General features: G+C 45.5%; 1 pseudogene; it reads left to right on the plus strand.

Annotated features, from left to right (window-relative positions):
• Positions 1-1,677: 1,677 nt before the first annotated feature.
• The window catches only part of LOC146339558 (uncharacterized), a 29,507-nt pseudogene continuing 12,507 nt past the window's right edge, over positions 1,678-18,677 (plus strand).

The following is an 18,677-nucleotide window of genomic DNA, read 5'->3' on the forward strand; positions in this document are numbered from 1 at the left end:
CTTGATATGCCATGTTCTCATCCACCATGAGCAAGGAGGCACCCACTGAAAATCATGGGTACCAGACTAGGTGCCCTATCCATGAAGTTCCCAAAGTTCACTGATGGTTCCTGGCTCGCCATTTTGGATTCACCAAAACATTAACAGCTGTTGCTGTTATTATCAGTCTCAGATTGGTTCTGATCTGAAGTGGCTGCAGCTTCATGTGCATGAAAATGTAATTTTTTCCCTATTAAGGACACTTCCAGCCACTCAGTGTGTGTGGGAGGTCTTTTTGGGTGTGATCCATCATGTTGATTACAGCCTCAACTCATAAGGGGACTCTTGACAGAATAACACTCATACTGTTGAATCCACAATTTATAGTCAGAAAATTCAGCCTCTTTTTATCTGCGTTATGCTTCATCTATAGAGTCAGTCAAACAAAGCACATAAATACCTGCATATAAGCTATAAGGCAAAATCAAATACATAGGAGTTTTGCCTCTTTGGGGGTATCTGACTTACTTCAGATTGAGTCTGAATCCTGCTGAATATGTTTTTTTAAAATTATTTATTTATTTAATTTCATTTCTATACTGCCCAATAGCTGAAGCTCTCTGGGCGGTTGCATATGCATGCTTCTCAATGGTTTAATTTAGACAGAGAGGTGTTGACCCTTGCATTCATAGAGGCTATGACTGAATAGAACCAAACCACTCTAATAGAACATATCCTCTGCTCCTTAACATGCCAACTGCATCATGTTAGGCTGGCGTCAAACGTGATGCAATTCCTTGATGATATCAGAAAAGGCATACGGCATGACACTTGCTACATCAGTCCCTTCTGTCCTGCCATGTGTTTCTTGACACAGAACCTGGTTAATTCCAGAGCAGCTCTGATTTAGCGCCACTGAAAATGGAGACAGCTGGGATTTTTATGTCAGTGGAGCAGAACAGTTGCTAATTTCCCCAGTGACTAATACAGCAGTATTCCAGGAAGCCTTCGTTTCTGACACTGTCTTCCAAACTCATCCTCCCTGCCCCACCCCCAAGACCAAATGCATTCTTCAGCAGAGGAAAGAACTGGAGTGCTTCCTAAATACCGCCTACCATGGGCACAGTATTCTGCTACATTCACTGCATTTACCTTCCTCCTAGGTATGGGGTAGGCAACCTTTTCAGCGCATTTGACATTTTTAAAAAGTGTCCTGGGAACCACCACCACCAGTTGCTGTGGGGACTGGGGAGTAAAATGTTGGGACCAACCCCTCTCTGAATTCTCACTTTTTTTGCCCCCCCCCTCTGGATTCTCACTTTTCTTGCCACCCCAGCCTTTGGGGGGGGGGCAGGGGACTTTTAGCCCAACCTCTGCTCAAGTCAATGGAGCAATATCCATTTTAATGGAGGTGGGGAGGGGGAAGCCCACCCACCACCAAAGACCCAGTTGCCCCAAGAATCCTTGGTGGGGAGTGGGCTTCGAGCCTCGCAAGCCGTTTTTCAGCAGAGTGTCCTTCCCCTCCCCAGCTCTGTTAAAGTCAATGGAGTGATATTACACCATTGACTTGAATAGACGTAAGGAAAAGCATGCCAGTCAAGAGACAAAGGGGCAGCAGAGGTGAGTGGGGGGCTTTGCAGGCACACTGGGCTTTGCAGGCACACTGGGGTGGGGGGACGGGTCTTGGTAGGCGTTAGCATGCCCATGGGCACTGCATTACTGACCCCTGTTCTAGACAATCCAAAGATCCCGATGCATGAGTGGAAAGTAGGGCTGGCACCGCTTCAGCCCGAGGCCCGAACCCCAAGTCAAAGCGGGCTGCTTCGGGTCACTTTGTGCCCCTTCTGAGGTGAAGCAGAAGGGGTATGAAGCGACTGGAGCGGGTCGGGGGCTCTCCGAAGCACTCGGTGCGCTTCGGAGCTTCAGCCCCCCGGCCAGCTCCCCCTGGTCAGCCCCCCCTGGCACCTCCAGGTCCTTACCTGAGCCGCCTTCTCCGCCGCCATCCTTGCTGCTGCCAGCTGCTGAGGCCTGGACACGCGCAGCGACTCTTATTGCAGGGAGTCGCCATTTTTAAAATGGCAACCTCCAGGAAGTTCCAGGAGGTTGCCATTTTAAAAATGGTGACTCCCTGCAGTAAGAGTCGCTGTGCACGTCCAGTCCTCAGCACTTGGAGGCGGAGAAGGCGGCGAGGATGGCGGCAGGGACGGCGGTGGTGGTGAGGGCGGCGGCACCGGCGAGGGCAGGGGCAGCAAGGATGGCAGCAGCGGTGAGGGCAGCAGTGGTGAGGATGATGGTGGTGGCAAGGACAGTGATGGTGGCGATGATGGCGGCAGCGACGGAGGTGGAGGTGAGGATGACGACAGCGGAGGCGGCAAGGTAAGGGGGTTTGCGCAGGGGCATCAGGGGGGACCCAAAGCAGGGTTCGACATCCAAATCCCGCTTCAGGTTTGGGGCCGAGTCGGGTCAGGGGGCCCCCGAATCTGCCCGAGCCGAATCAGGCCTGCTTTGGAAGCCACCTCCAAGTTAGTTCGGGGGGTCCCTGCACAGCCCTAGTGGAAAGCATTTCTGCACAGACGTGGACTGTCAATTTCCGCCCTGGCTGCAGCTTCTGGTACGGTACCCATGGCATGCCACTCTTGCCCCTCTGGAGTCGATTGGGGCGGAATGAGGGGCTACAAGCGGTGAAAATATTGGTGACCACTTAAGGCTTTCTGTATACACATGGCAATCCAAGTCAGTGCTCAGTCCAAACATTTCAAGAGGGGAGAAATGAACAATTCATGTTCACTCACTTTGTTTGAAGGGATTGCCAAATGATTGAAACCTGCATCTTCCTGTGCAAATCAGTCGTACTGCCAACCAGCCTATCAGGTATAGAATAGTCTGTTCTGTATATCTAATTCCAGGTGTCTTTCCCTACGATAAAATTCAGTGTGATCCCTAATTGTCAGTGACAAGGAAGCAACAGCACTGGGTAGCTTGCCATTTCAACTGTATGCTCAGTAAGTATTTGGGTTGCACTAATTTGTTACTGTACCGTTCTATTTGTTCAAGGGAATGGTATTTCCCAAATCACAATACCTCTCGCAGCATTTTTAATTATTGCATGAAACAATGCACAAAAAAGTACCCTTCACAGGTATATTACTTGCCCAGGTGGCAATCGTGACCTTTTCTTTTTAAAGTATGTGCTCATTAGACAAATATCATGTATGATCGGGGCAGTCAGTCATGGTTAGGGTTAGCAGAAGCTTCCCTAATCACTTGCATTATTTTTTGCCCAGAAACTGATCACTTTCCAAGTAGCTGGAAAACAGGAACATGGGAAGCTGCCTTATATCAATTTAGATGTTTGGTCCATCCAGGTCAGTGTTGTCTACACTGACTGGCAGCAGCTCTCTGGAGTTCCACACAGGCGTCTTCCCAGGCCCTACCTGACATTCCCAGGGATTGCTTTTGGGACCTTCTGCATGCAAACCAGGGCCAGCCCAAGACATTTTCCTGACTGAGGCAAAGATTTTGCCTCCTGCCCCCAAATCCACATACAGAAGCAGACTGGACTGGGAGTTGACTCTTACTTCAGTGCTGGCTACAAAATAGCATCCTTCACCACACCTGAGGGCAGCAGATGAGTTTAAGGGGTGCAGAACAGGCTGTCTGGGGCATGTACAACTATGTTCTCTAGGAGAGAGCCCTAGCCAGGGGGCTTAGGAGGACTAGCTGGGGGACTGCCATTGCTGCCCCCCAACATCAGCTGACTGGCCTTACTGTGCCTAATGGTTGGGCTGGCCCTAATGCAAACCACATGCTCTACCACTGAGCTACTGCATGTATACCTCCCCAAATACCAGGTCTGCATAGGGGTACCCACAAGTGTCTTACCTTTCACATCGAAAGGAGCTGTTTTTGAGATCTACATAAAAGTTAAAGAAAGTCAGGATTCTTCTAGACTGTGACAAGTTATTTCTAATAGAGTCCATTGCATTAATTTCAGATGGGGGAGACATGACGCATGGTTCAAGAAATTTGGCTTGAGAAATGAAAAGAAAGACGTTATCTGGCTATGTTGTTTGTCATTATTAAAATACTGTAGGTACACTTTGCAGCAATTCCTTTTTGATTAACAGTATTCACATGAAAGGTTCTGTAATTCAAGTTTGTTCAAATTTGTCTTGTTCTGGCTCATTCATTCTGCATGCAAATGAGAATTAAAGACGGAGAGAGATTCAACCTATTTATCCTGCAAAAGTGATCTATTACAAGGTAGGCTGGGATGAAATTCTAGAGGAAATTATGTTTAACTATGGAGATCATCAAAAGAATAAGCAACAGCTCTCAGGACTGAGTATCTCTGAGCACATGCTCAGCCCAGGAATTTGTTTTCAGTACCAGAATTGAGCCCGCAATCCTTTCCACCTAACCCCCCCACACACACACACCTGGGTTTCTCCCAAGCTTTCTTCATTTCATCAGCCTAACTGGGGAGAAGGGAATCATCTATGATCCTATAATTCTATAAAAGCAATTGAAAGCCAGAAACCCTTGTAGATACTGTATATTGCAAATCACCCAGAGATGTACCACCAGACCCCAATCTACCTTCTGCCCACCTTGGACTTATCGCATGTTATGGCACTGTAAAGCCCTTTCCCAGCCTCTACTTTATATTGACTGGCAGGGCAGGATGGGGTGAGCAAACGCACAAAATCCCAACATGGTGTAAGTGATAACTGCATATTATAGTTGGAGACAATGAGATCTTGCTAAAGCCCTATGCTTCCTTTTTCATCTTGTTCCACCCACATGGTACAAAGTTCAAACCCATATATCAAAATCCTGTGAGAGCCCGGAGGCTGGAGGACATACAGTTATACATTTTTCGTTCTCGCCCTACAAAGCACTGTGCAGACGATGGCAACTTGTAGCAAGAACAGAAGTGGGTGGAAGGAGAGTGCTTGAGCTATAGCCTCTCTCTCATTCTCCTGGCAGCTGGAAGTACAGCAAATGATGGATGTATCCGAGGGGTAACAGCACAGTTTGCTGGGTTTAGTTCATTTTTCTCCACAGAGCCCATCGGGAACAATTAATCTTCCGTCTTGGAACAAGAACTTCTGTTGTCGCCGAGTTTTTGTCATAGCTCTTTCAACTCCTGCATTATTTGTTACATGAAGGTAACACACTCCTGGATTGCATTTCTGTATAGGACTAGAAAAAAATATTTACAGAAAAGTACAGAAAACATAAAGGTTTTGCAGTCAAGGAAACAATTTGAATAAATAACTATGAATAGTATGCAAACGGTCATTTGAGGCACCTGTAAATTTTAGAGAGACCAAAGCAGGCTCGGGTGACACGTGGCCCTTAGTACCTTTGCTAGGAATGCAACATGCAACTTGATCCTCTGCATTGCATGGATGCAACATGCAACTTGATCCTCTGCATTTCTGCTATTCCCACATGTGGCCCTGCCCTCCTGCCCTTCCCCCCCAATGATAGTTTTTTTAAGAATGAAAATTTTAGTGCCCTGTAGAGGCTACAGGGCACTAAAATTGACAGATTTAGCTTGCAAACAAGCTAAATCTGTCCATTTTGGCGCTGCTGAGTGATATGGAGTGGTTTGGAACAACTATTCTTTATTATTATTGTTATTGTTATTATTCCAGTGCAGCCCATGGGGAGGGGGTGTTCCAGGGACAAAAATGGCCCCAGGACCTTCTGCAGTTGCCCACCCTTGGTCTAAAGGCTTGGCCATGTCCAGCTGAATTTTGATTTGGGCTTCTTACAGGAGGCTGAGAGGAGGCTGAAACACCACATTTTATGGGCCCCTATCCTCAGATCCCACTAATACCAGAAGAAGCTACACAACATGATGAAGGAATTTCCTATAGATGTGCAATACCAGATCTGTACAGATACACCCCAGGATCCTTGACCAGATGACCTCTATCTGATACTCAAAAAAAAAAAAAATACACAAACCAGGCTGTCCTATGCACCCCCTAGCCTTGGGCATCGGTACCACCACAGCTGGCTTGTCTGGTTATATGGCCTTCATTCTCAGAACCTATGCCACTAGTACTCCGAGTTACTTATGGGACATCACTGACTTCTTGAGGAAACTACAATCCATTGACAGTCTCTCAGAAAATACCATTCTACCTACCATGGTTGTTGAGGCCCTTTACACCAACATCCCTCACAATGGATAGACAGCAGCCCATCAGGAATATAATTCTAAACAAGGCTACAGTACATCTAGCCACCAAACTCTGCTATTGAGTATTTACCCACAATTCCTTCAGCTTTGGTGAGAACATGTATCTTCAGATCGATGGGACTGTCAGGGGCACTTACATGCCCCCACAGTAGGGACGTGCATCAGATCTGGCTACATCCTCAATCTCAAGCCAAATTGCATTGCTTTAGACGGGTTCTGGTGGTTACAGAGCTGAAGTGGGCTTCCCTCCAAAGTGGCCACAACTGAATCTGGACCTACACTAACTACTGTGAGTGATTCAGTGGTTTGGAAGGAAAGGCAGTCTGCCTGAAAAAGAAAGCATCTTTCTAGGGTTTGTTTCTCTGAAAATGCCTGGTGTGGGGGTGAAAGGTGAGGGAAGGAGGGATTGAGTGGTTGACAGGCACATTTTATCAGGGCTCTCCAATCACTGGGCTTTGGAGGAGGGATTGTGAGTCTTGTAAAACTGTTGCTCTCAGCTTCCTGTGTTCTGTTGCTACTTTGTTTTGGTAGCAAGTAAGTCCTAAATCTGGGGAGCTGTGGTTCTGGCTTAAATGACACTGTCTGGGGAGCTGTGGTTCTGCATATTTCCTTCATGATTTCACCATTCAAATCCTTTCCTTTCTCGTTCCCAAATCATTACATCAACCCTTGTTTCAGTCTTTTTCCTGCAGTGCAGATCTTTCTTTTATTTACGATGATACCCTTATCTTTGCTAGGTTCCCCCCACCCAAAACTTCCTTCATGTTTTCAGTTGTGTAGAATTTAGGCAGTGAATCCACCCTCCCTTCCTATAGTTAGGAAAAATAAATAATTTATTTTAAATTCAGTTCCTGTTGGCCTTCAGTTTTTGTGTCTGATTTTTTTTTTCTTATTCTATTACTAGTTGTCCAGAATATACAAATTAAATCAGTGATGTTAGGCTGCCCTGCATTTTCGCCTAGATGTGCAATTTCATCCGCTAAGCAGGGGACTTCGGAGGGGGAGGGGGGAGAGGGCCCACAGAGCACAGGAAGCCTCATAAAGCAGCTTCTGCAGTCTTCTCCCCTCCCTGCCCCCAGGACTGCCCCCTTTTTGCCCTCTCTGGGCTGTGTTTCCAAGTGCAGAGAAGTAGCCCACATGGGGAGAACTGCGCTGGCTATGAAGGGGCGGGGGGCAGGGAGTGTGGTTTTGGGGAACTGAACTCGGAGCTAGGGCTCCAAGCTTGGTTCCCAGAATCCAAAAAAACCCTATGGTCCTCTAGACTGTGTCTAGGGCCCATAGGGTTGCTCTCTCCATAAATGAACAAATATATGGACTGAAGGAAGGAAGGAAGGAAGGAACAGTCTCCCTTTGCTCAGCTATTCTATGTCTCCTGAATAGTTCTGCTGACTGGACCCATTTTATTATTATTATTACTACGAGTTATTACTAGCAACAATAATAACATAAGTGAAACCTGTAGAATTTTTCAAGAAGGTGTAGAATATCCTGGTTCTCCCTTTCTACAGACCCACCAGTTCCAAAGTGGGCTCCTTTGTAGGCTGCAACTGCACACTTATCTAGGAGTAAATTCCATTGTTGGGGAGTTACTTCTGAGTAAATATGCATAGAATCAGGCTGTTAGCTGTTTTTTGTTTTGCATTAAAAGATTCATGGTGATATAGTAGAAACCAATACTTGATATTTGGGGTGGGGTGGGGGCGAGGGGAGAGAGAATTCTTTTCTTTTTATTAATGAAGCATTTCAGGGATACAGAAAAGCCTTTAGTTCCTGAAGATGTAATTCATTTTGCTGAGTTCTGCTGAACTTTTGACCTGCCCACAGCTTTTTCTCTGGTATCTCTTACAAACCCTTGATTGAATTACTGGCTTGTCAACAGTGGATCTACAACTTTGCAGTTCATCTCAGACACAGCATGTGCTGAAAACAAAGGAGCCAATGAGTCAGAAAGTTCCATTTTCTGATCAGATTCTCATCATCACAGTAAGAATTACTACTTCCAATTTTTATGTGACCTTGCCCAAGGCTCCAAATTCGGTGTGTTTTATTTTTTTCGTTTCTTACATGAGGTGACTCATCTAGGAAACAGGGTGGTTGGAGACAAAAGTTAACCTTTGCACAGCATTTAAGGGCTCTCAAGGGATATTTCCCAGTGTTTTAAAGTACAGATAATGAAGTCTGAAGGGACTGACTCATAACATTAAAGGGGCAATCCTGTGCTCCCTGTGAGGCTGGCTGCTGGGGACATTGGATGCTGCAGACCTTCATCTCTGCTGGTGGGGAGGGGTGTGTCCATGTCCTGAGAGGGAGGTCTGCTTCTGTAGGTCTAGAACTCAGGGTCATCCCTGACTGGTGGGAGATTCAGGACAGATAAAAGGAAGGACTTCTTCACACAGCGCATAGTTAAACTATGGAATTTGCTGCCACAGGAAGTAGTGATGGCCACCAGTGTGGATGGCTTTAAAAGGGGGTTGGACAAATTCCTGGAGAAAAGGCTATCAATGGCTACCAGTCCTGATGCCTCTATGCTACCTCTAGTACCCGAGGCAATATGCCTATGTACACCAGTTGCTGGGGTAAAACTGTTGCTTGTAGGTTTCCTGTTGACAGGAAATCCACAAGCAGAACATGTCAACAGCTGGTTGGTCACCGTGTGAACAGAATGCTGGGCTAGATGGACCCTTGGTCTGATCCGGCATGGCTCTTCTTATGTTCTTATGCTCCTATCTGGATGGTGGCAAAACTTTCTGTTACTGTGTCTGCCCTGTCAGTGGTATTTTGCCAGTGATGGGGCTGAAAACTGGGTGTCAGCCAAAAAATCTATAGGATCCTAGGCTCCCTCATTACCCCAGCACCCCACCTAAACAAAACCAGAAACTAAACCAACCTGAGAGCTGGCAGAGTTCATTATCTCCCATTGGAGGCAATGTGAGGGCAGAAACAAAAGTCCATCTCCCCATCTTCTAGCCAATGGCAGAGGCCAAAGTCTGCCTCCCTTCAGCTCTGTAGTTTCATAGGATAGCCAGGTGTTCTCTTTTACAGAGGGCAGTCCTCTGAAGGGCTGTCCTGTCCAATTCCAGTTTAAAGATAAAGAACACGAAGAACTCTTGCCCATCATCACCTAGTGCCCGAATAGCAGACTGAGTGGGTGGGCTCCCTGAAAGTCAGGAGGACTCCCTGAAAGTCAGGTGGTGATACCTTCTGTGAGCAGAACTCCACTCACAGAAGGCATTTCTGCCCCATTATTGGGCATCCCCCTGCCCTACAGTCTACTCCAGCCTCACCTATCCTGGCGCCCTCCAGATGCATTGGTGCACTTCTAGCTGGCTGGGGCACACTGAGAGTTGGAATCCAACACATCTGGAGGGTCCCCAGTTGGAGAAGGCTGGCCTATGGCTGGGAAAAGCGAGCAGGGTCCCCATTCAGCAGGGTCCCGCAGCCCTTTGTGTGGCATTTGGGGGCTGGAGGGACTACCATAGGACAGGGAGTGTGGAAGTCTGCTTCCGCCAATCCAGTTGCACACACCGAAATTTGAATCCAACCCCTTGCAGGCACCGAAATTTAAATCCACCCCTTGCACATACCCTTGACCTGGATCCAACCCTTTGCACACACCTACATTTCAATCCAACCCTTTGCATATGCCTAAATTTGGACCCAACCCTTTGCACACATAAATTTGAATCCAACCCTTTGCACATGCCTAAATTTGAATCCAACCCTTTGTACCTGCCTAAATCTGGATCCAGCCCTTTGCACACACCTAAATTTGGATCCAACCCTTTGCATACACCTAAATTTGAATCAAACCCTGTTGTCACAGGCTGCATCATTTTGCTTTCTCCCATACAAGTGAATATAGCTCATCATACAGATGACCAATGCATTAGTGAAAGCATATGGATGAGGACTGAACTGGGTATGAGATTTGGATAATGAATTTCCCCCACTAGTTGAAATTAATTGTCCTGGTAAAACCACCTGTATATCCAACCCAAACTGACCTGGAGGCAACATGTGCTCTGGATTTGCCTAAAAGGATGCTAAACCCAAAATGTGGAAGCCAGATGTTATGATGGGTAAGTAGATGGCCCCTACAAAGGATGTCATTCCAGATTTTTCCAGAGCAAATTTAGTATGTCTGTCACTGGGAAATCCAGCCCTTTTTGGGCCCAACAGATCTCTGAAAAGCTCCCAACTCGGCTTGCATTTGCTTTGGGAACTTTTCGGGGGGGTTATGTGCGCAAATAGCCATTTGTGCAAAAATGCAACTCTAAATAGCACAATAAATGTGGTAATTTGTGCAATTATAACTGCAGTTTGCACTAACTACCCCATTCACTGCCAAAATTTTGCACAAATTGCACTATTTATGGCTGCATTTTTCTGCAAATGGCAATTTGCGCAAATAAAAAATACAAAAAAGTCAGTCTGCTGGCCTGACTCATTGCACACTGAGTCAAGCCAGCTGGCGGAAGATAGAATGGAGTCCACAGCTGATGGAAGCTCATTGAGCTCCACCCCCCAAACAGATTCCTCTGACATCCCTAAGCAAATTCCATCTTCTTTTCCTTTCATGCCTCTCAGCTTTACCTCTTAACATATGTTTCTTATGTGTTTGATGAATGCACATGTTAATTGCTGTGAGCCACCCAAAGAGTTTCAGCTATTGGGCAATTGTTAAGTCGTATCCGACTCTTCGTGACCCCATGGACCATAGCACGCCAGGCCTTCCTGCCCTCCGCTCTCTCCCGGAGCATGCTCAAGTTCATATTCATTGCATCGGTGATGCTATCTAGCCATCTCATCCTTTGCCGTCCCCTTCTCCTTTTGCCTTCAATCTTTCCCAGCATCAGGGTCTTTTCCAGTGACTTCTCTCTTCGCATTAGGTGGCCAAAATATTTGAGCTTCAGCTTCAGTATCTGTCCTTCCAATGAGCACTCAGGGTTGATTTCCTTTAGGATTGGCTGATTTGACCTTGCAGTTCAGGGGACTCGTAAGAGTCTTCTCCAGCACCACAGTTCGAAGGCATCATTTCTTCGGCGCTCAGCCTTCCTTACAGTCCAGCTCTCACAGCCATACATTACTACTGGGAAAACCATAGCTTTGATTATATGGACCTTTGTCGGCAAGGTGATGTCCCTGCTTCTTAATATGCTGTCTAGGTTTGCCATAGCTTTCCTCCCAAGGAGCAAGCGTCTTTTAATTTCATGGCTACAGTCACTGTCTGTGGTGATCTTGGAGCCCAAGAAAGTAAAATCTGTCACTGCTTCCATTTCTTCCCCTTCCGTATGCCAGGAAGTGATGGGGCCAGATGCCATGATCTTCGTTTTTTTAATGTTGAGTTTCAAACCAGCTTTTGCACTCTCCTCTTTCACCCTCAACAAGAGGCTCTTGAGATCCTCTTCACTTTCTGCCATTAGGGTGGTATCATTTGCGTATCTGAGGTTGTTGATAATTCTCCCGGCAATCTTAATTCCGACCTCTGATTCATCCAACCCGGCGTTTCTCATGATGTACTCTGCATATAAGTTAAATAAGCAGGGCGACAATATGCAGCCTTGTCGTACTCCTTTCCCAATTTTGAACCACTCGGTTGTTCCATGTCTGGTTCTGACTGTTGCTTCTTGACCCTCGTACAGGTTTCTCAGGAGACAGGTAAGGTGGTCTGCTACTCCCATCTCTTTAAGAATTTGCCACAGTTTGTTGTGATCCACACAATCAAAGGCTTTAGCGTAGTCAATGAAGCAAAAATAGATGTTTTTCTGGAATTCTCTTGCTTTCTCCATGATGCAGCGAATGTTGGCGATTTGATCTCTAGTTCCTCTGCCTCTTCGAAACCCAAGCCTCATCAGACAGCCACTTTGCTTTCTTGCATTTCTTTTTCTTTGGGATGGATTGAGTTGCTGCCTCCTGAACAATGTCATGGACCTCTGTCCATAGTTCCTCAGGCATTCTGTCTATCAGGTCTAATCCCTTACATCTGTTCATCACCTCCACTGTATATTCATAAGGGATATGATTTAGGTCATACCTGAATGATTTAGTGGTTTTCCTTACATTCTTCAATTTAAGCTGAAATTTTGCAATAAGAAGCTCATAATCTGAGCCACAGTCAGCTCCAGGTCTTGTTTTGACTGACTGTATAGAGCTTCTCCATCTTTGGCTGCAAAGTATATAATCAATCTTATTTCAGTATTGACCATCTGGTGATGTCCATGTGTAGAGTCGCCTCTTGGGCTGTTGGAAAAGAGTGTTTGCTATGATCAGCATGTTCTCTTGGCAAAACTCTATTAGCCTTTGTCCTGCTTCATTTTGTACACCAAGGCCATGCTTGCCTGTTATCCCGGTGATTTCTTGACTTCCTACTTTGGCATTCCAATCCCCTATGATGAAAAGGACATCTTTTTTTGGTGTTAGTTCTGGAAGGTGTTGTAGGTCTTCATAGAACCGATCAACCTCAGCTTCTTCGTCCTCAGTGGTTGGGGCATAGACTTGAATTACTGTGATGTTGAATGGTTTGCCTTGGATTTGTACTGAGATCATTCTATCATTTTTGAGATTGTACCCCAGTACTGCTTTTCCCATCCTTTTATTGACTATGAGTGCTACTCCATTTCTTCTAAGGGATTCTTGCCCACAGTAGTAGATATAATGGTCACCTGAATTAAATTCGCCCATGCTTGTCCATTTTAGTTCACTGATTCCCAAGATGTCAATGTTCAATCTTGCCATCTCATGTTTGACCACCTCCAGCTTACCTTGATTCATTGATATTACATTCCAGATTCTTAAACAATATTGTTCTTTACAACATCTTATTTTCTTTTCACCACCAGACACATCCACAGCTGAGTGTCCTTTCAGCTTTGGCCGATCCGCTTCACTCTTTCTGGTGCTACTTGGAAATGCCCTCTGCTCTTCCCCAGTAGTATATTGGACACCTTCCGACCTGAGGGGCTCATCTTCCGGCGTCATCTCTTTTAGCCTTGTGATACGTTCCATGGGGTTTTCTTGGCAAGAATACTGGAGTGGGTTGCCATTTCCTTCTCCAGTGGACCACATTTTGTCAGAACTCTCTGCCATGACCTGTCCGTCTTGGGTGGCCCTGCACGGCATAGCTTATGGCTTCACTGAGTTACGCAAGCCCCTTCGCCACAACAAGGCAGTGATCCATGAAGGGGTATTGGGCAGTACAGAAATGTAATGGATAAGGTAATTAAAATAAGTAAAGCATTCTTCAGGTTGAGTCAGTCCAGGCTTGATTTTGTACTCACAAACCACATTCATTTTAACCCAATATCCCCTCTAGCCATTTTTAAACATCTGCATCATTTCCTCGTAGTGCTCATTTTCTTCTTAACAATGCTTATCTTGTAATTAAAGGATGACTGAATAAGCTAAGAAGGTGAAGGGACAGGCCTTTCCTTCCCTACCCCATTAATTAAGAAAAAAATAAAAATCCATCCCACTGGGAGGGGAAATCACTAGGGCAGCTCCAGGGCTGGTGTATTTTCCCTCTGCTGTTGATAGAACAAGGGCAGTCCACCAATCTGCTCCTGACATGACCTCAGAAGGTTCCCCCTGCACTACCCATGGTAAATCTATGCTGGTGAAACTTCACCAGTGTATTGAGGTCTCCTCCAGCGACATAGAGGCCAGTGGTGATGCATTTCCACAGCATCCTACAGCCCGCCAGAGGCCAGGTGACAAGTTGTAGGACTGAAGCCTTAGTTTCATTATTTACAGTATATGATCTTTTAATTTATGTAATAGTCAATGGCATGTGTATTATGAACTGAACATTGCATCATATCTAGCTTTCTGAAATCCCCCAACTAGTTCACTAAAGAATTAGCCGCTGTTTTCAATACCCATAAAACTCCAAAATGACTAAAACCTCAGGTAGGGAACATGCATACGTTGACTGCCTTAGGAGTCCAGAGCAAGTGTTAAGAGATAATCACACACACACACACATGCAGACACACACACGCAGACACACACACACACACACACACACACGCTTCTCCCCAAATGAATCTGATACCGAGTTACAAGGTAAGGCTAAATGAAGAAGCTCCAGAGAGAAACATTAGGAGGTGAATGGGATTAACAGCTCCAATGGCTTTTGTTCCTGTAAAGGAAATGTGTTCAATTATTCATGCTCAGCTTAAACTGCCAATGCTTTAGCAGAGCATTTCTCCTCTATTATTCATACCATCAAGCCAGTGGAGATGCAGCCTGGAGGATTTTTCTGCAAATGGATGAATGGAACCTGGAAATGGCTCACTGCTGAAGCTGAGGCTGCTTGTTAATTGAATGAAGATATTGGATGAGCATTAGCTACCACTCCCATCCCAGATCTAGGAAACTGTCGCTGTGTTGATGGGCAGATGTGGTCATGTTCCCCTTCCAGGTTATTACTTATTATTAGTTCTTACGATGTGCATCACAGTGAGAGTCATGGATAATGCCTTTTGACATTGTTTCGAATGGGATTGCATTTTGAATCGCAATCTTTTTTCTCTGGGGATGGGCCATATTAATTGCATTCAACCAGCACAGCTGGCTCCACATTTTCTTTCTTTCTTTCTTTCTTTCTTTCTTTCTTTCTTTCTTTCTTTCTTTCTCTCTCTCTCTCTCTCTCTCTCTCTCTCTTTCTTTCTTTCTTTCTTTCTTTCTTTCTTTGTGTGCCTCTGAGGTCATCAGATGACCAACCCTGCATGTCTGGATAAGTATGGGCCAGGTCACCCACCTCTTTGGGGGATTTGCTTGCGAACCAGATTGTCTCCCGGCTCCCATTTGAATTTAAAGAGGAATTGGGTCTGACACCATAGAATCATAGAATAGTAGGGTTGGAAGGGGCCTACAAGGCCATTGAGTCCAACCCCCTGCTCAATGCAGGAATCCAAGTCAGAGCATCCCTGACAGATGGCTGTCCAGCCTCATCTTGAATGCCTCCAGTGTGGGAGAGCCCACCACCTCCCTAGGTAATTGGTTCCATTGTCGTATTGCTCTAACAGTGAGTCAGGAAGTTTTTCCTGATGTTCAGCCAGAATCTGGCTTCCTGTAACTTGAGCCCATTATTCCGTGTCCTGCACTCTGGGATGATCGAGAAGAGATCCTGGCCTTCCTCTCTGTAACAACCTTTCAAGGACTTGAAAAGTGCTATCCTATCCTATCCTATCCCCTGAGACTCCCCTCAGTCTTCTCTTCTCAAAGCGAAACATGTGCAGTTCTTTTAGTCTCTCTTCATGGGGCTTTGTTTCCAGTCCCCTGATCATCTTTGTTGCTCTCCTCTGAACCCTCTCCAGTTTGTCTGCATCCTTCTTAAAGTGCAGTACCCAGAACTGGACAAAGTACTCCAGATGAGGCCTAACCAGTGCTGAGTAGAGGGGAACTAGTACTTCTCAGGATTTGGAAGCTATGCTTCTATTAATGCAGCTCAAAAGAGCATTGGCCTTTTTTGCAGCCACATCACATTGTTGGCTCAATTTCAGCTTGTGATCGACAACATTTCCAAGATCTTTCTCGCTTGTAGTGTTGTTGAGTCACATATTCCCATCTTGTAATTGTGCATTTGGTTTCTTTTTCCTAGGTGCAGAACTTGGCATTTATCCCTCTTAAATGTCATTCTGTTGTTTTCTGCCCAGTCTATCAAGATCACTTTGAATTTTGTTTCTGTCTTCCAAAGTCTTAGCTATCCCACCCAATTTTGTGTCATCTGCAAATTGGATCAGCATTCCCTGCACCTCCTCCTCCAAGTCATTAATAACAATGTTGAAGAGCACTGGGCCCAGGACTGAGCCCTGCGGTACCCCGCTCATTACCTCTCCCCAGTTTGAGACGGTCCCATTGATAAGCATTCTTTGAGTCCGATTCTGTAGCCAACTGTGGATCTACTGGATCGTTGTTTCATCTAGTCCACTTTGGGCTAGTTTGCTCATCAGGATATCAGGGGGCACTTTGTTGAAAGCTTTGCTGAAGTCGAGGTATATTATGTCCACAGCATTCCCACGGTCCACAAGGGAGGTTACTTGATCAAAAAATGAGATCATATTCGTCTGGCAGGATTTGTTCTTGACAAATCCATGTTAGCTTCGAGTAATCACTGCATTGTTTTCAAGGTGCTTACAGATGGATGGCTTACCACTTTCCTTAAAGGATACGGCCATAATTTGCTTCCATATGGAGGATATTTGAACATACATGCACACAGACAGTGTGTTCAAAATGGCAATGATGGTGTTCCACAGCAAGGTCTAAGGAGGGGCAAGGGAGGCAGCCAGGGCTAGGGGTATCTGAATTTTCTGCTTTTAAAGGAGATTCAGTGTTCTGGATCCAAGTGGGCTTATTTGGGCATTGCCTGAAATTGTGTGCACTGGAGAACCCTGCAACTGGGAGAACCCTTTAACTTTGCCTTGATGAGTCACCTTGCAGTGTCTGTTATTTATCCACCATCAAAGCGATCTTACAGGAGTGACAGAACATACTGTATTCACGAGTAGAGCATCAGAACACAACTTGAGAAACAACAACATCCCTACTGGGCCATATCACTGTTGCTATTTATTTAACATGAAATGCAAGCACTTGTCTAGAAATCGTTGCCTCTGCGTGATTTAGTCTCACCGGTATCTGTAGCTTCAGCAGGGAGATGCCCAGTCGTTAAACTTAGAACAACTTCTTCCCTTCCAAACAAGAAGACTGGCATTTGGCTGCCAGTGATTAAACAGTCCTGGCATGTTCTCAGTGCTTCTGGCACAAAGAAGGCATTCACATGGGATGTTTTGTAGGAACACCAATGTGCTGTACACAGTAGATAAACAGTCACTGTAGCCCATGTGCATCCTGTGTTGGTTATTTACCTGTCCCCATTCAGTGCTGGTCCTTCCCCTGTCCACAGGTGGTGGTGACCAGAGGCACTGAGCAAGCTGACCATAAGAACCAGAAAACAAATACTATGGCTTTTTTCAAGGTAACTTTCTGTCCATTTCTAAGACTTTTGGGTTATCACATGAGAAATGTGAGCATGGGAAACCATGGTCTGGACACACCCTTAGGGCCTTTACAGATAACTTGTGCAAAGTGCAGTTCTTACTAGCCCTATTTGGACATCCATACTCATGCATTACCATTGTGTAAGGGCATAGTTAAAGCAATGGTATTCCCCGTAGTAACCTATGGCTGCGAGAGCTGGACCATAAGGAAGGCTGAGCGAATGCTTTTGAACTGTGGTGCTGGAGGAAAATTCTGAGAGTGCCTTGGACTGCAAGAAGATCAAACCAGTCCATACTCCAGGAAATAAAGCCAGACTGCTCGCTTGAGGGAATGATCTTAAAGGCAAAACTGAAGTACTTTGGCCACATAATGAGAAGACAGGATACCCTGGAGAAGATGCTGATGCTAGGGAAAGGCAAAAGGAAGAGGGGCCGACCAAGGGCAAGATGGATGGATGATATTTTGGAGGTGACGGACTCGACCTTGGGGGACCTGGGGGTGGCGACGGCCGACAGGAAGCTCTGACGTGGGCTGGTCCATGAAGTCACAAAGAGTCGGAAGTGACTGACTGAATAAACAACAACAAAAAGGGGGGAATGCAGGGCCCAATTCCTGCCATCATGTCCTCTGCCAGCCCTGACCTCCTGCTGTCCATGTGATGAATCCAGGACCTTTTGTATGCAAAGTATGTGCTCTATCAGGTTGAGCAGGAGAGGAAATGTACATTTGGACTGAATCTAGTGAGAGAGCTTCCAGAGGGTACTTCTAGAGTTTTCCCCACTGCTATATCTCTGTTCACTCTTATAAATACCTTTCACCCAACTTTTTTCACTCCACCAGCAATAGGTGGAGCAGCTATCTGGAAATACCAGGTTTCTAATTTTTATTCACTACAAAATTTGTGAACCCAAATGCTAATAGAGACTATCTATCATACCACCTTCAATCTCTTTCTTTCTTTCTTTCTTTCTTTCTTTCTTTCTTTCTTTCTTTCTTTCAACTTGAATTCTCTGAATATTCCATATGAATGGAAGGAGTGGTGATTTTTGAACTTGCTCAAATTTTCCAAAATTCACCTTGAAGCTTGTTTTGGCTCACTCCTGTTTTTGTTTCCAACCTGTTTTTCAGGTTGTTCGAACTGGAAAAGTGCACACTGCGAGCAGGGAAAGTGTTCATTTCTGTGCATATTTTCAAAGGTGCACACTTTTCCCCGATTGACTAAAGCACAAAAATGCATTTTTTTTTGGAAAAATTCACATTTCAAAGTGCACAGTTCCCTCACTCCCCAATACACATTTTCTGAATGTAATTGCAAATTCGGGAATTTGTGGACATTTCTGAAAAGTGCCCCTGGTCATGATTGAGGTTGTGAATGGCACATTGGCATGATTTGCAAATAGAAACAAATTTCTTGTACATCCCTAACAATCTGTCTCCTCCAACTATTTTAGCATATCCTAGGCTGACATCTAGTGGC

Source organism: Heloderma suspectum, chromosome 7, assembly GCF_057233095.1.
Source record: "Heloderma suspectum isolate Gila_16-S chromosome 7, 16-S_ref, whole genome shotgun sequence".
In the NCBI taxonomy this organism is placed as follows: domain Eukaryota; kingdom Metazoa; phylum Chordata; class Lepidosauria; order Squamata; family Helodermatidae; genus Heloderma; species Heloderma suspectum.